Raw genomic sequence first — 25,289 nt, forward strand, 5'->3', positions numbered from 1 at the left:
TATATTTCACTTACAAATCCGCTGAGATATATTTAAACAAGATTAAATTTTTTTTCTAGACGATCTAATAAGCAATCAACAAACTCATGCAAAAGGTCACAATCCTCTTGGAAAAATGAGTTATAAATCTCTATCATCTTTATGGGTCAAACTTGGTATTAATGCAATACATCAGCTCCAGCGTACCTCACAGTAAGATTATGTTTGCAACACTTAAATGATTATTCTCCCAGAATTCTACCACTATTGATTAATATTTGGTACTCACACCTGTAATTGTGTACATTTTATTGCAGAAGGCTTATTAAAGTGTTGAAGCAATTCAAAGCCAATAATTAAAATCAATCCGTTTGTGTCCAAAATGTGTTTAGTGCCTAACACTCTGGCCATGAAAGAGACGGAAGGCTGCTGGCTGTTGGTTTCAGGGACAAAGTCCTTATGATGACTATACACTCTCGAAGCACTGGATGGTCTCTACACCTTGCCTTATACTGTTTCTATCACTTTATACCCACTGAGACGAAGCAGCAAGATTAAGACCCTGCTTTGTTTGGAACCCCCTTGTGTCTGCTCCTTTCAGTGTAAAGGTTGTTATTAGAGTTGTAGTTTCAACCTGGAGTGACCAGGAGGTGCTACTCAGATGGGCGACCCTCAAAATGATGTTACGAGAAGTAGTCTGCCCCCAAAAGGTGACTATCAAATTTCAAGTTGGGAGGAGAAAAAGGCTTTATTGTCAATTTTATTTCATTTTGTTCATGTTTCCTTTAATATATCTATTTTTATCATTATATCATTGTTTAATTATTCTTTATTGATGCTCAACATTTTGTGTTTGTCTTTCATGTTTGTGGCCATATTATTTAAAGATGTATTGTGTCATCTATTTAAGATGAGCAGCATGCAGCTTCTGGCATCCTAGCTTTGGGATAATTCAAATTGAATACTCACGTTTGCTTTACTGATTTTCCAATTTGTCTTTTTGACCTTTTGCTTTGAAAATTTACTTTGAAAATGTGAATTTCTCTTTAGATTTTTGACATTTGACGTTTTGACTTCCAGGTTTTGACCCTCAATGCTTTCCACTTTGAATTTTGCTCAGTACTTTTTGTCAGACCAGTCAGAGTTGAATTGACAAGGGCATATTTTATGACAGTGTTGTGTTTTTTAAATGTGTTTTTCTCCCTGTGTACATTTTTTTGTTGAATGCGGATCTATGAAGTACAGTGATCCTTCGCTCTATCGCGCCTGGACTTTCGCGGCTTCACTCCATCTCGGATTTTAAATGTAAGCATATCTAAATATATATCACAGATTTTTCGCTGGTTCGCGGATTGATGCGGAAAATGGGTCTTTCAATTTATGGTACATGCTTCCTCAGTTTGTTTGCCCAGTTGATTTCATACAAGGGACGCTATTGGCGGATGGCTGAGAAGCTACCCAATCAGAGCACGTATTACTTATTAAATAAAACTCCTCAATGATATACGATATGCTTCCCGCGCGGTGCTTCACACACTTCAAAGCTCTAACAGCCCGTATTGATTTTTGATTGTTTGCTTTTCTCTGTCTCTCTCACTATTTCTGACATTCTCTGCTCCTGGTGGAGGGGGTGTGAGCAGAGGGGCTGTTTGCTTAGAAGATACGTACTCTCCTCTAAAATATGCTCAAAGCCTACCTTCACATTGATCCCTTCATTGCGGCCGCTTTATCGCGGTGCTTGCATACTTAAAAGCCCAACAGCCCTATTGATTTTTGATTGTTTACTTTTCTCTCTCTCTGACATTCTCCGCTCCTGACGCACACCTTGAAGAGGAAGATATGTTTGCATTCTTTTAATTGTGAGAAAGAACTGTCATCTCTGTCTTGTCACGAAGCACAGTTTAAACTTTTGACTAAAGGGTGTTATTTCATGTCTAGAGGGCTCTAATAATGTTAAAAAACGTATTTAGAAGGTTGTAAACAGGTTTTCAATTCTCTAACTGTGAAAATATTAGATTTGTAAATAAAGAATCCTACTTTGTGGAAATTCATTTATCTGTCTGGAGCGGATTAACCGCGATAAACGAGGGTTTACTGTATAACTGCGGAGAATATTTATAAACAGTGTGGGAGAGTTTCTAAGGGCTTAAAATATATAAAAATAATCATACAAACATATGGTTTCTACTTCGCGGATTTTCACCTATCGCAGGGGGTTCTGGAATGCAATCCCCGAGATCGAGGAGGGATTACTGTATTACTCTGCTGGCAATTATACCACCAGGATACTGCTGGGACCCTGTAGAGGGCCTCCAGAAGAGAGAGACAGACCAGTATTAGTGTGGGTCAACCAGGCATACCACTGTGGGAACACAGACACTGGTCTCTAGAGGTAATATATGGTGCACATGTAGTGGATGCCACGGAACAAGCTGGAGAAAATAAGATGTTATCTGAATGGAGTTATTAAATGTAATGTAATAATGTAGTAATGTCTCACCTTCTGTGGACAGACATAAAGTTGCAAGATCATTTGGCCAACTAGGGGCAGCATGTGGCCACTGGCTGGGAAATTCAGGGCATGGCTAGTCGTCTAAGACTGTGGTCAGGGAAGAGTGTCAGGAGGCCTAAACATTATGGGCCTGCACACAGTTCCTGAATTAGAAGAGAGGGACTATGTCACTCTTGTCAGGCAAAAAGCAGCAGAGATGCTACATGGGAGACCCACCCCATTAAGGATCACTAAAAGCTTGGGAGTGTTGTTAAGATCTGCTAAAGGGAGTCCTAAACTGACATCCCTGGGTCCTAAAAGTGGTCCTAGAAATGGATCTAGTTGAGAGTTTAAAGCCATCTTTGCCACAGGCCACAGCCAGAGCTGTCCATGAGTCTACTATGAGTGGACTGTTTCTTTTGATTTATCAGTTCCTCGAGTGTCTGTATCCCTATACTGGACCCTTCAAAGAAATATGTCAGACCTTTAAGTGGCACATACTGTACATTCTTTTAGGTCAATGTTTAATGATAAGAAAGCCGTACTCCCATCTTCGTTTTGGACATATGTTGATTCAAGTTTGTTTTTATGTGCAGTATATTAAATTCATCCACCACAAAAGCTTTATCCTTCATGTGAGACCTCATTTGACCTTGTTTTCAATATTATTATTCTTGCCTATCAACAAATGTTTCTGAAAATTATTTAGAAAGTTACCCTTCAATGTATCTCCAAGGTTTCTTGTTTCTTCTCTTCTTTTATATCATAATGATTAAAAATATTTTCTTTTTAGTACACTTGTAACAAACATGCTCTATACGTAGAAAAGAGGAAAACACACCTTTAAAAAAAAAAATAAAGGTGATAACTTTAGTGCTTAAAAGCTTATCTGCACATGATATTTAGACTGTCTGGAATACAAAGACACCAATAGCTTTGTCTTGGGCTTTCTTCGTGAAACGATGCATAATCAGGGATGTGCAGGCCACAGGAACAAAGAAGACAATTCACAATGGGCTATGCTCTCTGTTGGGCCAACTCAAGCCAGCAAACTAGACAGAGATGTGAGTGGACCACACTGACTCTCTGGTCACATGATCCCACTAACCCTTGGGCTCCCACAACCTAACCTAAGCAAATCTTTAGGGAGAATGAGACACAGATGACAGTACAGAAGGAGAAATTTTGGTAAAATCTGGAAGGGGTTCAGCTGAAAAAAAAATGGGGAAAATAAAAAAAAAGGCAGCAAAGTATAAACAAATTATTTACATTTATTTGGATTTCTACTTTGACTGCTTATGATCACACAAGCCAAGACCATTTAAAATTAAAGTACTTTTAAAATGAAAAGGAATGTGCACGTTTCTTCCTTGTTCCTTGTTCATGATAGTGCTTTCTGGAAATGGTTTATTTAAAAAATATTTTAGTGAAAATACATGTCTTGGATGTTGTGAGTGAGCATCTGGGTGACTTTGCATGTGGATTATGCAAGACGAGTAATGTGAGGTATTTTCATGGACATTTTGATTTTGTTTACTGTTGTATTGCATTGGCCCCCTGCCGTGACTATTGAATCATAAACTTTATTACATCCTTGCATGAAAACATGACATTAACATTTTTTTCCTGGCCATCACTATAAAGCACATAGGCTAAGTAGCATTTAATCAAATATCATTTTTGAGTGCAGTAGTCCCTTAATACTACTTAGTGTGGTGGAGCATGTTCGGGGTCTGTGGTGTGCCTGAGCAGGTGCAAGTGTTTTAATAAAACTGTGCATTCAGACCATGCGAGTGTAGGTGTGAGTAAAAAAAGCCATGCGGCCTCCAAGAAATTAATGCGTGAACTGGCTAAGCGCACAAGCGCATTCGGCACAACCATTCTTCGTTGAAGCTTCAAGGATTGTTTGGTGCTCCTGCAGACACAGGGTTATAAAAGGGTCTGAGTAGGAAAGGAAAGGATAGTAAAGACATCAGGGGAGAAAGAAATTGGAAGGAAGAAATCAAAGGGACAGTGAAAGAAAGCAGAGCAGAATCAGGTTGGTGTGAAGGAGGCGCGTGGTGAGGGAAGACCCATGGAGGATTGCAAGTAGAGGCATTCCAATGGCTGATTTTTAGGAACAGGGATGATCTAGTGCTCCAGGGGCCCTGCTGGACCAAAGAATAATGGCATGACAATGGAGCCTGGCTTTGAGGATCCCACAGGTGGCTGGGGTCAGTTTGTGGACCTGTGATGCCCTATGTACTGGCACCTCAACACCGTTTTAAACTCTGGGCATCAATAACATCAATGAACAGAGCAGTGGTGGGATGAATGGCAGCAAAGATTTCAGGAAAATGTTCCCAAAACAAATGTTCTTTATTATTGTGCCAGGAAAAACAGATTTTTTTTTTTGTGTCATGCCCTTCAAATTAAATCCAGTGACACAAAACGAATAAAACAGAAATAAGTGATGGTGAATATGTACAGTATTTATAGTACACAGTGGCTCAAATCAAAGGTGATCAAAGAAAAGCAAAAACATAATCTGGCAACTTTTCTTCTACCACCTTCTCACCAAACAAAAATGGAAAGGACAGAAAAAAAACAGTCACGCTGGTGTGTCAGCTCTGCTGAGCGTGACTGTTGGGTGGGAAGAGTGAGAGGGGACAGAAAGAGAACTGGGGAACATTTCTGTTTTTTCTTTGACTGTAGCTAGTTATTGGATTTATTCACTGATTGATTTTAACTTCCTCATGTAGCACTGTTTTAAAGGATTATTTATTGATGATTTCTGACTTGTAAATTGGACACTGATCAGATGGATTAATAAAAGCACTTTTTGTACCATACTTGTTGTTTTTGTCCTCATCCACTATAGTCTATCTCGGTTATGACTATCAATGTCCTGTGAAAGGGACAAGACCCATGGCAGCTGGCACCTGGGGCATCACAATTAGCAAGCAGAGAACAGAAGTACAATTGGGACTAAAGCCTAACCTTGTGAGCATGTTGGAGCCACACACATTCTTAACTTCCTTGTAAAGATTCAGCTTAGTGCAGCACAGGATAGCTGGACTGATACAAAAAACAGACAATTAGAAATTAATGATTGATAATGCTTGATAATAATCAGTGTCCAAGCAAAAGAAGAAACTGGTTGGAACAAAACCTGTGGCCACTGTGAACTGAAACTGAGAACCATTTTACTATTCTTCTTAAAGTACAATTAAGTAGGAATGTATGTGGGGTGCAAGGTTGGTTGGTGCCTGGCTGATTGAGGTGGGCCAGTCTGGACAAATATCCAGGGCCAGTTTTTGATCCCAGTCTATCCCTGCGAATAATGGATAATATATTTCTTCCATGTTGTGCCCTGTTCTGTTGTTTTGCAGCTGAATATCACCTTCAAACTGAATTGTGCTTAGTTAGCCTGACCCACCAGGATGATAGCCATCATGCTTCATTGGACTGCTTTACATAAATCATGTGTTCTGGACATGCCTCCTTCAATTTGGCCTTCAGTTTTCAGGCTGTGATGCCTGTTTTTAATGCATGGGAATCCTCCACTGTGTGAAATGTTTTTTCATGTCTTACTGAATCTCTTTGTCTTTCTTTCCAATTCTGATCAATGGTATGTTGCTTCAAAACTGCATCTACGGTGGTACTATTCTGTATGCACCACCAAATGTTATTTCTACATTTTGTTCTGTAATGGGTGTCTTATTTTTGTTTATATGATGCCATCCTATAAATAAGCTTATCTAAATTGATTTCATCTTTATTAATATTAAATTAGCATTGGCTGAATAAGGACCAGATTAAGCTGAGCAGGAAACAGGCAACCATGTGGTGCCCAGATGGCCAAGGGTGCCCACGGCAGGCAATTCCTTTGTAGATGGGTGAATTAAAAAAAAAAAAACTCAGCTGGCTTTTATACTCAATGCAGAAAGCCTTCTAAAGGCTGCCATACTTGTTGAGGGCTTTTTTTGTGCTGAATTGGTGAGATAAGTAAACATTTCTTAGATAGGAGAAACTGTTTAGTTGACTAATACAATTTTTGGGCACGGATCTAACAACAAATAAGGCAAGTTACTCAGCACATAACCAGAATAGTGATGCGTCCAAAATAAATTATTTGTTTATTGTCTAAAAGTATTTATTTATTTATTGTCTAAATGTGCAGTGATTAAGCCTATATGGTACATAATCTATGTATAGGTTGAGGGTCAATTGTAATTCATTTTAATTCCATTCATTCTCATATCACACACTTTTACTTACATTTGAAAATATAGCAGAGTTTAATTACTAAATACTTATAAAGACATTTACATAGAGGCTGGCATAACTTCATCTTCTGAACCTGAAATAGTAAGTCAGATTTACTGGGCCCTGAGCTTCTGGCTTTTCTTATTTAGAGAATTTAGCAAACACAACGCTAAAACCACCCAGCCCTGGGCAGGTGCACATTCCCTTGTTTCCTGATCAATGTTCTATTGGGAGTGCAACGAACATCACAGTCAAGCAAAATTAATATTGCCGTGGTAATTACAATAAAAGTGAGAAGAAATTAAAAAAAATAAAATACCAACAACAGTTAAAACATGTGGGATCTCCATTTGGTCATTGAGATAGCTAGCCTGCTTTCCAGTCTCTTCGCCTTCTAGCTGTTTTTTGCCCTTACTCTCTTTCTTTTTACTTCTCTCTTTTAACTTTAGTGAGCTGCCATGCTTTTCCTCCCAAATCCTAAGTTAAACTGGTTTCAAAACCCCATTTGTGCTTGCACCACTGGACTTCTTCTTGACATAATATCTGGGCTCAGAGCTAAACCTTCAAAGTTATAGGACAACCACGTAATAGGGTCGTGATTGATGGGGTCCTGAGCTGTCACAGGCCAGGCACTCATGTATGATTCTGGGTTTTCTGTCTTGTGCCAGGCTGCCCAGGCCTCCCTCAGGCCAGTCACTTGCCAATGACCTCCTTTGTCTTTCATGACCTTTATGTCTAAGTTTTTTTGACTATATTCTGTGTTTTTGTCTCTTTTTCTCAGCCAAACATCAGCCTCTTGCTTTCTGACTCAATTTCTTGGCTGGGTCACTCTGATAATTTTTATATAAACATAAATAAATAAATAAATACACACATATATATGATATGAGTAGAGACTGAAAATCGGTTTAACCTAGCACTACCCGGGCAAAGCTCGTGTTATCCAAAAGACCTGGGTAAAGCTGGAATTTGAAGTAAAATTAAGTTAAAATTGGGCTTTATCTGGGTAAAGTGCACCCTACCCACAAAACTGTGGGAAAAGCAGTTTTTTTTTCCTTTTGTTAGGTGTTGGATCATGCACAGTGTGTAGACGTGTGTATTGCTCCCTGACCCCCTCCCAAAGATAACAATGGCTACCATCAGTGAAACACGTGCTACGCTTAAACATATTTTTTTTAAAAGTTTTGATCAGTTCCTTTCTACAAAACAGTTTCTACATGAGTTTACAAAGTCCGTGATAAAGACCTTAGCTTCCAGAACATCTAAGGACTATTACCACCTGAAATGGTTTGATGTGTTTACCGCTGGAAGAGTTGAGAAGCTTATTGCTACTGTTCGACCAGGTCAGTCTAATGTAAGGAATTTTGTGTTGAACGAAGAGATGTTTGATGTTCTGCATGGTACGCATCTTTCTATAGGACATGGTGGAAAGCACAGAATGTCAAACAAGCTTAATCAGAAGTACAAGAATATGACACAGGAAGGTATTAAGCTCTATTTAGGGTTGGATAAACCTAAGATTAATTGGATAAAGTTAGAAACTCATATTTAATTCCAGCTTTACCCAGGTCTTTTGGATAATGTGTGCTTTACCCAGGTAATGCTAGATTTATCTAATTTTCGGGCTCTACCTATAACATATATAATAGGGCGTAGTGGTGGCTCTGAGGCTAAGTATCTGCGTTGGTATCCAGAAGGTTGCTGCTTCAAATCTCCTTACTAGCAGAAGGGATCTCACTCTGTTGGGACCTTTAGCAAGGCTGTTAACCTGAACATTGCTCCAGGGGTGCTGTACTAACTCATGCAAAAAGGCAATTTCTCCTCTGGTATTAATAAAGTATATCAAATCAAAAAATATAGAAAAAAATGTATGTTGATACATGCTGTAAAGATATATTTCATTTAGACCCTTAAAGTTGCTAAATATTAGTGAATAAATACAATAATGCAAACTTTCTGATCTGACCTTTCCATTGCTGTGACAATGGGAGCAGCACCAGGAGACTAGCAAGTACAAGGCACACTGGCACACATCACACCAGTCCCATTGCTTGGGGTCATATAGCTTACCTAACATGTACATCTTTGGGTGGTGAAGGAAGATGGAAGTTCTCAGACAAAAACCCATGTTAATCAGAGGAGGACAATCAGACATATGTGAGCCCAAATCCCTGGAGCTGGGAGGCTGCAGTGCTAACCGCAGATATGACAAGCACTGAACTTCGTTGTAATAAATAAATTGCCAGTTTCTGGTATTAATGTCTCCTCATTTGAATTGTTCTGTATTGATCTGCCATTGAATCAAATTAATTATCACTAATAATAAAATATGCAACTCAAAAATACCATTTACTATAAAAAGATGCAAAACCCAATAAAGCGTTGTTATGCGTTAGTTATTGGACATAAGTGTATTTTAACTGTTTAAAATTCATGCTCCTTTTTGTAAACTTCAGTTATTAAAACCAATTGTAAACATTATAAATTATTATCCCTAAGATTTTTCTTTTGCATGCCTGGAATAAAATCTGCCAAGTGGATGATTCTGTTCTGCAGTCAAGCAATTGACGACGCAGTAAAAAATTTAGGTGTATTCTAGAACTTGAAATGAGAGTGTATTATATTACTATAAAACATGGTTAACCACAGTGAGAGGGGGGCATCTCCAGGGTATTCTCTGGCTCCACAATGGATCATACAAAATGTGTTTGTCTCCTGGTGGACAATCGCATGCTGTTCGACTCTGTAACTCTTGAATTAAGTTTCTAGAGAGCTACACTATACAGGTCAATTTCAGTGCATTTACCTGCTCCGTTAAATATTTATGACTGGGATTAATTGCCTTTTCAATTAGCTGTGTAAATTTGGGAGGTGTAGTGATACTCTAGCTTAAGGCAAAAGTCTACAGCAGCCATGTGTTACCATGCACTAACATTACAGTCGCTGACACAAAGCTGTCAGTCATGGAGCAGGCGCCTTAAACAGTAGATATCACACGGCGGCTCATAAAATGCCAGTTTCTTGAAAAGTACTGTAAGCATCATACAGGCTTCAGCTTGTAAAGTAATCTGAGCCGCTGACCAAATGGTATTGTGACTGGGATCGGGTCACCTACCTGGGATCAAACTGCAGCTCATGCACTGACAGCCTTGTTGGGTAGCACACACACAAGTGAATGAACCAACTGAGCTAGAGGGGTATTCATTGCTTGGGGTCATGTGGTGTGCAATTGTGTTCCTATTTTGTTTTAATGTCTTTTCTTTTTTTGCAGTAAGGTTTCTTAGTGTGCCACTTGGTAATGAAAGTAACTAACACTAACGTTATATAACGTTCTCAAGCCTGTTTGATCCATTTTAAGCATGTACTGGCAGCAGGTGACAAAGGGACACCAGTCTGTCATAGAGCACACTCATGCACATCCGCATAGGACCACTTTTGAAAGACCAGCCTTTGGAATGTGGAAAGAAAAGAACGGGTACCCGAAGAAAAACCCACAGAAGCATGGGAAGAACATGCACACTCCACAAGTGTACTGAATGCATGAATTAGAATAAGTGGGCTTGAGAATGGTATGTGCTGTCTACTGTTGTTTGGTAGATCAGCACTGCTCATCTGAGCTACGTCAGTGACCCAAGACAAAATCCTGCCATGGTTATAGTCAGCACATTCTTCTTGTAATCATTTAAATTCAGTTTTCATTATTTGGTGACCCTAAATTGGCTTAATGTCAGTGTGAACAAGAGAGTTCCTGGCAGTGAACTGGTGCCCCAACCCTATTTAGGTCTTGCCTTGTATCCAGTACCGCTGCCATTAGCTGTAGTTCCCTATAATACTCTAATGGAGAAAGCTGGTTCAGAAAATGAACAGATGGATGAATTATATCACAGTAAATTGTCACAGTGGGCCAGGGGTTAGTGTTGGTTCATCACAGCTCTAGCAACCTGAGTTCAGCTTGGTTACTGTTCATGATAATTTTGCACATTCTCTCTTTGTTCATATTAATCTTCTCTGAGCTCTGACCCTTATTCCTCAGTCCCCAGTACTAAAGATGTGCCCGTTTCATTGTGTAGTGACTCAAAATTAGCTCATTATAAGTAAGCATGGAGGTCTATGTGGACTGCCTGGTTCCCCTGAGTCTACGCAGCTTTCTCTGATTTCATATGTGTTACTTGGTTAAGCTGTGACTCTCAATTGGCCCATGTAACTATGTGTAGGTGTGTACCCCACAATGTGCCCAGTGTTGCTGGTGTGGGCTGCAGCTCTAGCACATGTTGTAGAATACAGTCTAAATCAGCAAATCACATGTCCACATTTGGAGGAGCATGCAGCAACCTCCACAGTGCTCTGAGCATATAGCTGGAAGAGATTCATGAAGATACAATGAAGGTACTGCATTTGGTTGGACTAGGGTCTCTCACTGGACCAATTCAGATGTGCTCCAAAGGACAGGGACAACCTGGGGTAACTGAAAGGGTGAGAGTACTGCCCCAAGTACAGAAAATTAAATTTCTTTATTCTGTGTGATGGAGTAAGGAGTTTAGTAGTTCTAAGCGTGGAGCCACTGTTCTCCAAGATTGAGATGAGCCATCCAAAGTTTTTGGACATCAGTTAAGGTTGGATTAGTAGAATTTCCCCTAAGGGGATTAGAATATGGCATGAGCTGTTTCCAGAAGGAGCTAATTGTTTTCTGGGAGGAAAAGAAAAATCTGGTTGATTCCTTTAGCTTGTTGCCATTGCGATCCTTAAAAGGAAAACTGCTTTTGGAAATGTACTGGATGGATAGATATTGTAGTAAGCAGCTGAGAGGCTCTTTACATGAGAATAAATGTCCAAGGGGGTCCCATGGGAAATGGAAGCTGGAGCTCTAGCAGGCAAGCTGCCTCCACAAAGTATGGCAGAGAAGGTAGAGAGAAGGAGTAGATAAGAGGAGAAGCTTGAAGGAAAAGCATAAGCATGGAACAATAAGAAAAAATATGAATGTAGGCAGCCTGAAAGACACTGTTGAAGTCAGAGACAAAAGCAGGGCCCCTGTGGCCAAAAAGGCAAGACTGAATGCTTATGTTTAATTTAGGAATTAGATACAGAATCCACATGAGCTATGCAAGAGCAGGTCTTTAAAGTTTTGTATAGCTGTAGCCTAAAATTCATGTGTAATATTGTTTTAGAAAGATACCCCTGATATTTTATCTGCATCCTTACAGCTGATAGGGCTCTTTGGGACAGCAGACATAAGGATTTACCCATGGCTCCAATTCACTATGACTCAATGCATCCTCAGTGCTTGTAACTTTACAGTTGCCATTGTGTGGCCTCAGTATATTCCAAAATATCCTTTCATTTATTTTCTAAACTCATTCTTTTAAATACTGGGGGTGAAGGAACCAGAGCTTTACAGTACAAACAAACTTCTTTACTCACAGTTGACAGTCAAACTGACCTGTACATTGGTAAAACTCTGGAGGAGACCAGACGGCTTGGGGAAACCACATGGACAAGTGGAGAGCAAGCAAACTCCACAAAGACAGTGGTATTTGAAGCCTGGTCCCTGAGCCTATGATTCAACGCCACCAATGCCACCCACTTCAAAATATATTTTTATTGGAGTGCTCATGGCAAGCAAAATTCTGGAAAGTTACTTACTGCTTTCTCGATTCTTAAATGGAACCTGCTCTTTTTAACTACAGGGATGGAAGCAGCAGTTGAAGGAAAGCCAGTTCAACGTAGAACACACATTCACATTCACAATATGGTTGGTGATACTGGAATACCACAAGGAAAACCACAGAGACTCAGGGAAAGCTCATATTGACAGTGAGTTGGCTGGACACTGTATCATAACGCGGACTTATATTAAAAATATAAATAGTATGTATTTGAAGGTCTAACAGTGCTACAATTAACATGACTCTTAAACATGTTTCAGAGGCTGAAGAACTAAAGGATACTGAATAGCTTGTGTCAAATTTTTTCAAAGAGGAATCTTAGATACCATAGAACTTAGAACTGAGTAGCACTTGATTCAACAATTGTGTCAGGTATATTGTAAAGTTTATCGTTATCCGACCCTCAAGTTGTAGAGGCTGCTTTTCACAACGCTGGGAATGGGCATAGAAAAAAGGACGCAGTGTGAAGGGGTCCTGGACATATGTGAATGGAACCAAGTACTGTAGCGCTTGCTCTGATAAGGTTGAAGGATGTAAATCTGAAACATCCTCTTACTGTAATAAAGGCCACACAGACAGTAAAGGGAATGTCTTTAATCATTAGAGGGTCCCAGACAGCTCAAAAGCCACAATGAATAATGGGAAGTCTGTAGAAAAATAAAGGCTCACTTAACAAGGAGAAATGTGTCCAATCAGATAAGCTCATTGAGGTCACATGTCTGTATGTCTTTACCTGCTCTGGCTATGTCTACTTGCGGTAAGCAGGAACAAGAAGGAGAACCCCTTCAAAAAACTGTTACAGTAATGTAAGGGGCGGGCGCTGCCAAGTTCCCATTCTGCTTCCAAAAAAGAACTAGACAATGCACTGAACCCCGAGGACCCTGTTTTGAGCCTGAGATGACCATATTATTGAGTCAGTATCATTTCACTTGTTGGAGAATAATGGAATAAGAACATAGAATACATGTCTAATGAAGGCTCATTCATAATTCCAACAGGCTGTACGTATGTTAAGAACACACTGACAGATGCTCGCCATTTAGATAGAACTATAAAATTGTTATTTTTAAGAGTGGGATTAATGTCAGTTTCAAGTATGCAAATCGACTTCATGTCAACCACCATTAGGAAAATGAATAATTCCTTTGTTATGAAATTATAAATCTATACTAACATATGTTAATGCAAATAATTATTTGTAGCTAGAGGCATTAGAAACCTAAATGGTGAAAGAGTGCCTTCATTATCCTGCTGTCCTGTCATTTACCTTTATTTAAAGATACAAGGAATTAGCCAAGGCAAAGCAGCAAACAAGTATTGTTAGCATCATTAATAATATTTGGGTGCAGTAATTGTGTTTTTCAATTTCAAATGTGGCAGTGCTATATTTATAACAGGAGACTCAGCCCAAGATTTTGCTGGAGGAGCCATTAATTTATTTCTCTTTCTGTATTCAATTGCATTTGTTGGTAATCACAGTAGTCATAATTTGCAAAATACTTTAACTTTGTTTACCCAGGAGTTTTGCATATTTGCAGAACAATGCTTATTTTGTGTTTGTTCTTTATTATCCCCAAGTGTGCTACAATGCCTATATTGTTGATATTTTTCTCAGAAGAAAAAATGTGCTGAAGTGTTAAATTTAGTAAATACTTCATCATAATTAACAAGAGATTCTCCCCACTCATGTTCTGTAAGTCCATTGGTACTACAAGCTGCTTCTGCTGCTGATAATAATAATAATGATAATACTACTACTAATAATAATACTGATATGCCAAAATATAGCTGATTGCTATATATACTGTAATTGTCTGAAAGATCATGTTATAATTAAGCCCTGGGCCCATCTCAGTAAGATGGATCAACAGTAGATAGCATTTCTATATGGAAGCGATTCTCGTGAATAAAAGGGATTCTCATGAACAGAAGGAGTTCTCTTGAGTGTAACCCTGTGATTTTTTTTAGCAATATATGGGCAGCAGGGCTTCTGTTGCTTCCAGGATCCTGTGTCCTCAGTTTAAATCCTAGGCAGAGGTGTCATCTGTGTAGAGTTATGTTCAGGCACATACGTGCTTTGGGACCCTCAAATACTTAACCATTTTTGTTTTGTTTGAACTTTTTATTTAAAGATTCTGCTGGAACAGAATATGGCTAACTCATATAAAAAAACTAAGAAAGCTGGCTGGTGGGCAAGTGTGCCTTGTAATATATAGTGTGGACTGTTCTAGTCGTGACCTGACTCAACCTTTAAATTTCTTTTGGAGTGTTTTACTACAAGAAGGATGGCAATCCCAACAAAACAAACACAAGGTATGAAGCAGATAGACATCAAAACATTTCTGCTACTCTGGGCTCAGCTGTACAGGTTTTGAATCCCCTCATACCTGGTGGACTGGCCTGCCCACATGTCAACCTTAAAAGTTTAATCAAGCATTTCTTTACTCAATCTCTCTCTCTCAATATTGGATTATTTTTACCATCAGCAATCCTTTGGTCCAGCTCTCCTTCCAACTTTAGATACAAAGGCACAGCTCCACTTGGGGTCAACTTCTGACCTAACTTTGGAGTCACTGCCAACGATTGGTAAAGGTGGCCCTTATAGGTTACAGAAGTGCCTGCACTGAGCTCACGCTAGAGCCTTCTGGTGTTCCTATGCCTTCTTAACTATAATTATTTCTCAAAGGACCAGGTCTCTCCTGAATATTCCTGTGCAGGGATGCATATTCTCTGGAATTTATCTTTATATATTTTTGCTCACTTCATTTATTTTTCTGGTTATTAATAATTTTTATCACTGTTCTGCTTGTCACCACCATTTTGTGATAGGAATTGTTTCAGCTATATTGTTTACGATCACTATGCTTGTTGCCAGTCATGTGATGGATTGTGTCTTTGTAACCTGTTTCTTCAAGATGTTGGAATTATGTTCAAGTGTATATAATTACATTTTTTAAACTTTATTTTGGCTAACAATCTTTTTTCGGGAAAAGGTTTCTTTGATCTTTTGGCCAGTTCATTTGTGGTTTTGGTGACCAGTTCATTTTTTGTTTTTCTGCTGCCTAACCTGTGGCTTGTTCCTCTTCTATAGCCTTTGTGTGCTCCTTTAGTTATTCCTTTTATTGTGCAATTTTTCACAAGACAAAATCTTTTCAGATCTCTTCATAGAAGTCATTATGATTTGAATTATGTTGCAACACAGTACCTCTCCTCCAAATCATGGCCTGTTTGCTGTCCCCTATCAGTTAAGTTGAGGAATATTTGAAAACTCATTTAAAGAACAATGTTGGCCCACAGTCCTAGCTAGAGGCCACAAGCTACCATCTGTTGGCCTCCAGGTCTCTCTCTAGAGATAAATTCAGATGCCCTCTAGATTCCTTTCCCACTAGTGTCTGGGAGAACAACATGTGGTACTCTGCAGGCCATCAAGTCCTCTCTGTTCTCTACTGTGTGCTTCCCTTTGCTGGCTCCTGCCTCCTATTCTGGCAGGTCTAGTTGCTCTGTTCCTGGCACGGGTTTTCTCTCCTGTAGAGTTCTTGCATTGGACATTAGCCTTCCCTGTGCTAATCTGGTGATGCCCTTGCACTATGCCAGCCTCCTACCAGCCAGGTAGCCTCTCTTACTGTATAATATTGTTGAGATATGCTGTTGGATACAATGGATTTGTGTGTTCGTGCTGACAAGCACACCTTGTTGGACACATAATACATGTTACAATCTTGAACTTGTAATAATGCCACCAGTATTGTATATAATGATATTTGAATTACACCGAGGATGTGAGTTAGCTGTGCATTGCAGTGGACCACCTTCCACATTTGGTTATTATCTAATTCCTGATGCTATTGGAACAGGCCACCATTGCCTATTACTATCAAATTGAAAAAGAACATTAAGGAGATGGATAAAGGAACAGATTTAATTTAGAATATAGTAGTTCTTTTATGCAGGTTACTAAAAATATGATACAGTATTTAGGAGAGGAATATGACCTTTTCATCATTACTCAAGTTTTATCCATTCTATTGCTTACTTTTAGTCGATGCCCATGGGCTAATATCTGCCTATTTTGACAAATAAAAATGCCCTTTGTGTCAATAGTTTTGCCCAGACAGTATTGTTTTGTATTTTTGGGTGTTTTACATTGTTATTTTAGTAATGTAACAAAGACAGGCAGATAAACGTTAGGTTTATGTGGCATTCTGTACATGTAGCAATACTTCTACTTTTCTTGAGGCATCAGCTACCAAAGGTTTTATATTTAAGAATACTGAAGAATATTCACTTTATAATTTCAGTGAATTTAGCCCTGTTTGGTTGTGGATGTGGGTATGGGACTGAGTAGACTCTGTAACGGACTGGCACCCGATCCACGACTGATCCTTGCCTTATGATTTAGCTGCCCCTCCACAACCCAGTATTTGATCTTGTGGATCTGAGAAAGCAGTGTTATTCATTTACATTTCCTTATTTTGCTGATGCCTTTATCCAAAATGACTTAGAGCACCTGGTTACATTTCTTTTGTTTTTTTTTTGTTTTTTTTCTGGAGTGGAGGCAAGTGAAGTGAACTGTTCATGGTCACACAGTGACAGTAGCAATAACTTGAAGCCAAAATTTTGAAGTCCAAGTCCCTAACCACTACACCACGCTGACTATATTTCATGCATATAAAACCACTTTTTATTTAAAAACCTCCTCTGGAATATCAGCAGTGTTTTGTGTAATCAGGGTCTTCTTGAAAATCCCAAACAGCCCCAGGTTGCACATACGTGAGGATTAGTGATAAGAAATGGCTTAGTTGCTGCTACTCTCAAAAGCCAAGGACAAGCATGTTTTTTTTTTATATCTTTTCTCATTTGACTCCCATTGTTTCTGAGAAGAAATTATCAGTGGTGTGAGAATTCCCTAAATGATTAAACATTGTTTCATCAAACACTATTTTTTTTGACAGCAAGGAAGAAAGTTGCATGGAAAACATAATTCATAAGGTTTGTAAATGCGGCTTCATTAAAATAAATATCTCCTGGTACACCGTTCCTGTCTCAAGCTTTCATTTATACCTAGGTATGAGTCTATGAATGTAGCAGTTGCATTAAATGTATAATTTCAGTTTTCACTTACGACTTAGGTCAGTAATATCAGGACTTCTCTGTTGTTTTGTACCAGTGAACACCAAGTGACAGCAAGACACCCACTGCCACAAACTCCCAGGACAATGTTTGAGACCTAAAATGCTCCTGTTCGAACTGAGCCAATGAACCTGTCCGTGTGAAACACCTGCTTCATGTGCACATCTTCATTCACTTGAAACACTAAGCATTGTGGTATAATAGAAAGGCAGAGCCCAGGGTTATTTGCAGATATTCACAGAGCTACATTACTGCACTCCTTAGAGACCAGTTGATCAACTCATACCTGTTCTCTTCGTTCACGTTATTGGTGTTGCATCAGAATTATCAGACAAGTTACATTTTTGAATTACTGTATTATTATTTTCTAGAAAATTATTTTTTCTTTTTGTGTGACAGAACATGTTTGGAAACCGAGTATGGAATCTCCCTATTAATAACCCATTTGAAGTGAGGTTAGTAGAAAATGGCGTACACCAGCCTCATTTAACACATGTCCGGTTGGAGGAACTGCACAGCAGAACATGCAGTGGTGTAAGCAGAAAAAGACGTGCCACACTTCTCCATCCATCCTTCCATTCGCTCTGTTACAAGTTAGCAAGAATCTTAAACTTTATTCTGGAAGCTTTTCGGACAGAAGGCAGGACCCCACCTGGCATGAGGCATGCTCTCAGGCATCTAATGCACATCTCCGTGAGAGGCTAGAGAATACTAATGAAGACACAGTGAGAACATTCCCCTGGAGCTGTGAGCTAGCATTGCCTACCACTACATCGCAATGTTGCCCCTTCCAACAGCTATGTAGCTAGAAAACTGACCTTCATCTGATTACAACATGCAGAGGGAGAGAGCACAAGACAGAGCAAGAGAGAGCAAGCGTCTTCGGAGAGCAGCTCAACATCAGATACTGAACAACTGTTATCAACAGTGGTGCGTCTTTAAGGTGCCTGTTGACAGCAAGTACAGGATGTGTCATCAACAGGAAGAGTACATCAGCTCAGTGGGCGCTCAGAGCTAACACCAAATGCATACATGGATCATCATAACAAGATCCCTAGCTACCTGCACTGGACAATGATATGTACAAATATTCAAGCATGAAAAAGTCAGGCAGGATATCTATATCACAGAAAAAAATGGCCATTCACGCTGACTGTTTTATTGTTAGGCCTTATATTTCATAACAAAAAAAAAAGTATTTCAATATGTGCCACCTTCCAAAGTCAGTTACACCGTGGAAAGACTCGGCTCATCCCTATTATGAAGACACACAAGAAAAGAAAAATATATTACAAATACCTCTGATTACATACCAAACATGTTGTACATATATGTTTTAGTTTCTTTATGCGTCTTTGTTGGTATTGTGCTATCGTCGATTGTACTGAGGGGACATGCAGGAATGAATCTCATCGTACTACATACACGACAATAACCCTGACTTGACGTTCGCTATGGCCTTTTGTATGCCACCTAATGGACTTGTGCCCCATTTAGGGGGAGCTTATGCTTTATTCAGTTGTTGCCTCCTGTAGACAGGCTCTGATTTCTCTTGATCCTATGTTTTATGACTGAATTATTATTTGAATATAAAACCATGTTTGTATTTGATACAGTATGTTTCAAATGTGTATTAGGTATCCTAGTCAAGAGAAGCTGAATCATGAATTCATAACCAAAACGTTGATGGAAAGTGTGATATAGAGTGCAATAAGACAGGGCTGTCTCTTCGCCTCTCCTTCTGCGGCACTGGCATTCTATTTCCAAAGGGAATTATGTATTAAGGAGAGAATTACTGGTATTGAAAAGGTCATTCAGAAGTCAAGAAGAATACCCAGGCAGTCAGAAAGAAAACAAGCCTCGTTACGAAAAAAATAACTTACATTATTTACAGTGGACAAGAAACCCCACTCTTTAATTTTTACCACTGTTAAGCATTTGTACGGTAAATTTCACTTTTGAGCAGAGGCCTGCACTTTGGTGATAGGATTTGTTATAAAGGCACGCTTCATTTATTTCCTCCTTTCAGAGGCGACAGGCTGAATTCAATGGAAACAAGCATGCCAATTAAACAGAGTCTATGAGGGATCCCCTTATAACATCAGAAAAGTAATTATGTCACTAAAAAAGGTTGCTTTCTTGCCTTTTCATTCATGCATTACAAAATAATGAAGGTCTAGTATTTATGCTTCATCCATTTCCCTTCAAATATTTGGCCTGAAATTATGTCATGTAATTGAAGAAGATGTAATTTAGGGAAATAAGTTGGTATAAAAAAAAAAAAAAGTGCAATATTGTAGGAATAAGTGGAAGATTAAACAGGAGTTCAATTAAACATGCACAGCAGTATGTCGGTTTACAGAACGACGAAACTTTGACACTTTCTGACATCTTGTTAGTCATTACTGATGTCCTGTATAATTGAATGCAATTGCAGTTAGCTGTAATTAGGAACAATTACAGCTTTTATTAAAGCTCTTGTTCTTATGTTTTAATGAGAGCATTCACAATCAAGCCAATACGCATGATGAAAATTTTTGCTTTTCTTCCACTTTAACAAATATGTAGATTTCCAATCGACTCCTAACAGAATGCTAATTGGGTGAATGCCGCTATTGTGGCAGAGCCTTTCAGCGTACATTGCACGCATTTGTTATTCAGTGTGGGCTAACAAGGCGTGTTCGGCTCCATCATGAATATGAAAGTGGCCTTGACTCAGTAAGACACCATAGCCATAGACAAATATGCCAGACCTTGTTGTGTTTAGCAAGACGGTCACTTCAAAACCACAAGATAATTCAAGTCTTGCACATGCTAACATCCAGAGGTTCACGTCCCTCAGGACAGCCCAGCCTTTAATTGTGCGAGTCGTAAAGTCTTAATGACACATTGAAAAAAAGAATATAAAGGCACGTATATTTATGACAGTGAGAGTGAAAACTGAAACAGAGAAAAAGAAGCCCAAGGTACCTTTTTATATGAGACACGAGCACAATTAGTACATCAATATTCGCTGGCATCTTGAAGCACAAAAACCTAATAACGGAATAAATTGCATCCCTTGTGGTTGAGCGCTTTTGAGTGAGGTATTTGATGAGAGCAAACATAGGATGTGAATGCGGTGACAGGAAGATTGTTTCACAGTTCTGCTAAAGCAACTGAGCTGCCAGAAGATAAAGTTGCTGAAGTTCTATATAAAGTTAAATTTAAGAGGTGACAAAAATCATAATATTGAACATATTTTACCAGCAGTCCTCTGCAGGAAAATGAAAAATATTGCTTTGATGCTACAAAAGAAAAGGACAAAACCCACTCATGACTGAGATTAGACAAGCCAGGCATTGTCACACCAACCAAGAAGTGCTCCTCAGGCATTAAGACTGCCAGGAAAGGGTCAGCCTGCTGAATACACATTCCTGGTCCCTGTGGTTGACGTCTTCTGGAATTTTATCGCCCAAGGGCACTAGGCTATGAAGCAGTGAATACTTGACACAGAAGTCGTCATTGTTTGCTGCTCTCTGTCTTTCAAGATGCTAACTGTGGCACTGCATCAAAAGCACACTTCTAGGGCATGAGTAAAGTACCCAGTGCTAATTTTGGTAAAAAACAAAGTGATAAACTTGAAAATGGTCAGTGACCTGTGCTGGAACACTCTGATTTCAAGTGGGACGGCACTGCTAAACTCCACAGTAGAGAAAATGACCATGACTGAAACCCTGTTTTCCTTGTTTTCATGATACTTTGTAAACTACGTGTGTATTAGGTTTGAAAGGTGTTATGGTATGACACTCATTTACTTTTTTTACTTCGCTTTTCTCTCCATCTATTAATTCTGGTGGATTTCAATGTGTCAACACACTGAGTTGGACTGATGAATCTGCTGTAACTTAGAGCACTCAACTGGCGATTCTAAATTGGACCAATATGGCTGAGCATGATTGTGCGAGTAAGTGTACCTTCTGATGGACTGGCAACCCAGGCAATGGTGTGAGTAGGTACACCCTGTGATAGACTGGCACCCAGGCCAAACGTGTGAGTAGGTGCAAATGTGATGGGCTGGCATTTCAGCCAATGGTTTAAGAAAGTACACCCTTTGATGGACTGGCACTTCAGCCAATGATGCGAGCTGGTGCAACCTTTGTTGAACTGGCATCCCAGGCAATGGTGTAAGCAGGTGCACCCTGTGATAGCCTGGCACCCCAGCCAAATGTGTGAGTAGGTGCAAAATGTGATGGGCTGGCATCCTAGCCAGTAGTTTAAGAAAGTGCACCCTGTGATGGACTGGCACTTCAGCCAATGATGTGAGTTGGTGCAACCTTTGTTGAACTGGGATCCCAGCCAAAGGTGTAAGATGGTATACTCTGTGATTAACCCAACCAACGGTGTGAGTAGGCGCACCCTTTGATGGACTGCCTCAGCTAACAGTGGGAGTAGAGTCACCCAGAGATGGACTGGAGTTGGCATACTCTTTGATGGATTAGTACCCTAGCTAAAGTTGTTAATAGGTGCACCCTGTGATGGACTGGCACCATAGGTAATGGTGCTAGTAGGTGCAGCCTTTGATGGACTAGCACCCCAGCTAACCGTGTGAATAGGTGCCCTCGTTTGATAGACTAGCACCCCAATGACGTGAGTAGGAGCACCCTGTGATGAACTGACACCCAACTAAAACTGTGATTAGGTGCACCCTGTGATGGAATGGCACCCCATCCAATGGTGTGACAAGCAGCAACCTTTAATGGACTGGCACCCCAGCTACAGTTGAGAGTAGGTGCTCAATGTTATGGACAAATATGCTACTAATGGTAGTTCCTGCCATGGGATAGGCTTACAAGAAAATGAATGAATGAATAAATGAAAGCTCCATTTCAGTCAGAAACAACTAAAAGAAGACTTTTGCTTCAGTGTGTACCTGTCAAATATGAGGAACACTGGGTAGTTAATTCAATACAGAAAAATTAAGAATTCCCATTTCTTTCTATCGTACCCCCTTAGGTCATTACATTATATCATGCCATTAAACGTGTAGTAATAAAAAACTGAATTAAATGACCACAAGGAAGAAATCCACCCTGGAAGGGATATCATACCCTGTAGGAGGCCATTTCACTTTAGAGATTTTTAAAAGTACACCTAATATAGCAGTGTGCTGGGATCAAAATCAGGCTTTGCATTCCTGCATGCTTCTTCACAGATTATGTCAGACAACAAAATCCAACCATCACCCTCTTTGACCTTAAATGTTCAGCAGTTTGGAAAGGAGGTCGCTGGGCTTCATGAGCCTGCAGAGTTTACCGAGTTAATGGTGTCATTTCAAATGGGTGTGCTGGCTGTGCTGAAGGTCTCCTTTTAATGAGACAAGCCATTGTTAAAATGTACCTCAAACTTAACAGCTCCTAATATTTTTGCAGCTTCTAGAGGTGCCAGCATTTTCAAGTTTACACTTATGCATTCCAAACAGGCTGTTTTTGCACTCCTTTCACTGAATAATTAAGTTTAGGTGTGATGTCTAAATCCTCTGATGGCTGGTTTCAAATACTAATGGAATGGAGCTTCCATCTGGCTGCATATTTTTTTCTTTTTGGATTTAGTGTGGTGCTGGAATGTTGAACAATCTGAAAACCAACTGCTGCTCTGTAGTTTTATCAGCTAACCAGGCCAGCGGGCATGGCATGGAGGGCAGAATTCTAGTCTAAAGTAAAAAAAAAAAAAAAGAGAGAGAGCAAGGGAGATGATGCCTTCTGGAAACTCTTCTTTTCCTGGCCTAAAATATGGAGTGCCACCAGGATGTGTGCTTCCCTTTCATGTTCTATCTTGGATACTTAAAGAGGTTTTGAAAATAAGCTCTACAGTTAGATGAACATAGTAAATCCATGGGAAAAATTCTCTTTATGCTGCTGTTATACATCTAAATAGAAATGGCATTATCCCATCCTTAATTATCGAGTAGCCCTTTGATTGGAAAGATCTATATGTTTAAGTAGGGCAGGGACTTGATGAAGATTGTACATTTCTAAGTATGGCTGCTAAACCCCTCTACTGCACATCCAACGCAGCCTCTTATGCAGAGCAGTTAGACGCCTGAAACAGTACCACAAAGGCTTACAGTACTTGGACTGGATGTGTTGTTGTCCATAACAGACCCATTGCTGGATTTTTAAAGTATTCTTTTGGAATCTGCATTGTGTGCCTGCCCTGTGGTGCATTGTGCAGGACCTGTAGTGGATCAGTGTCTAACTAGAAATGATAACTGGAATTAAGAAACTTACTAGTACAGTATTTAAATAATATACAGAATGTATATGAGGAGAATGCAAAGAAAGAACACATTTACATTTCTACTCATTTTAATTTAATTCTAGTTAATTTTTGAGTATACAGATTTAATCATTTTTATACTATATATTTATAGTACACTAGCTGAAATACCCAGCATTGCCCGGGAGGAAAATAAATTGTTTTTTTTTTTTAAATTGTTTGAGAAAAGTATAATTAAAAAAAACACAACTTTGAAAATAAAAATAAATTAACAAACAATGAAGACTCACTAATGTGCTTGTCTTGCGGTCTTGTATGTATGTTATCATCCAGTTGACGCTCGTAACCAGCCAACTCTATTTAATTTCAAAAGCTACAGGGGCGCGGTGGTGCTCAAACATAAAGAATGCTGCAGTCACCTCCAGTTTACCCTCTGGTGGTAGTTCTGAGTGTCGACTGGATGATAACATGCATACATGACCGCAAGATCACCCCCCACCCTACCCAGAAGGGGGTGGGTTAGGGCTGATTTCACCCTACAGTATTTTTAGTCAAGTCATGAGGAATAAGTGTACCGAGTTTCAGGAAAATCGCTCCAGCCGCTGGAACATACATACATACACACATTGACTTTTATATATATAGATTATACAGGGTGGTCCAGATCTAATTATGCAGATCCAGATCGTCTGGATTACTTTGACTTATGCGGGGATGATTCCAGTTCGGCACGAAGACGATTCTTCATGTCGTCAGTTTGCACACTTCTCGATGGTCCGGGATTTTTCAGATGATTTGCTATGTAATAAACTTAATAAGTTATAGCGTAATGAAAATTGCATAATTAGATCTGGACAACCCTATATATACATCTGTAGACTGGTAGACTCAGAATAAGGGTAAGCAATAATCAGTGTAGTGTAGTCTGTGAGCCTAATTACTTTATGCACAAAAACGTAACTTACATACACATAAATAAATATAAATAAGTAAGTTAACATTATTATTATATTCTCATTATTATTTCTCTATTACAAATAAGACAAGACAAGACAAGATAAGCTTCCATTGTTGTCATTGTATTACACATAAAATGAAATTCCGGCATGCTACCTGCAACGATGCTCAAAACTATACTTTTAAAATCCACACATCTAATATCCTTACATAGTCAAATCTGGGGGAACTAGATAAAGAATTATCAAGACACTTTCTCATTTTTGTTTTTGTCTGTAAAGGACTGGGAAACAGCTAATGCAATGATAGCCTAGTAAGGACAGGAATGAACATAAGCATCCAACCCTTTTTGGTCACATGACATCAATGACCCAAATTAAACAGAAAGTTGCTGGCAGTTCAATTCCAGACAGGCTAAAAGAAAGGAGGAGCTCTGACTAGCACTAGGGTGTTTCTCGAGGAAAATGGCACCCTAATCCCAGATATTCCCAAGTGAGCTAAAGAGTGGAAATTTAAACATTTTTGCTTTGGGAGGTACAGTTCTGCTAAAAGAGGTGGCTATT

General features: G+C 39.3%; 1 protein-coding gene across 1 annotated transcript in view; it reads right to left on the minus strand.

Moving 5' to 3' along the window:
• celf2 (cugbp, Elav-like family member 2) overlaps positions 1-25,289 on the minus strand; it is a 533,587-nt gene that overhangs the window by 406,943 nt on the left and 101,355 nt on the right. The gene's annotated exons all lie outside the window — the stretch shown is intronic.

The sequence above is a fragment of the Polypterus senegalus genome, chromosome 8 (assembly GCF_016835505.1).
Source record: "Polypterus senegalus isolate Bchr_013 chromosome 8, ASM1683550v1, whole genome shotgun sequence".
NCBI lineage: Eukaryota > Metazoa > Chordata > Cladistia > Polypteriformes > Polypteridae > Polypterus > Polypterus senegalus.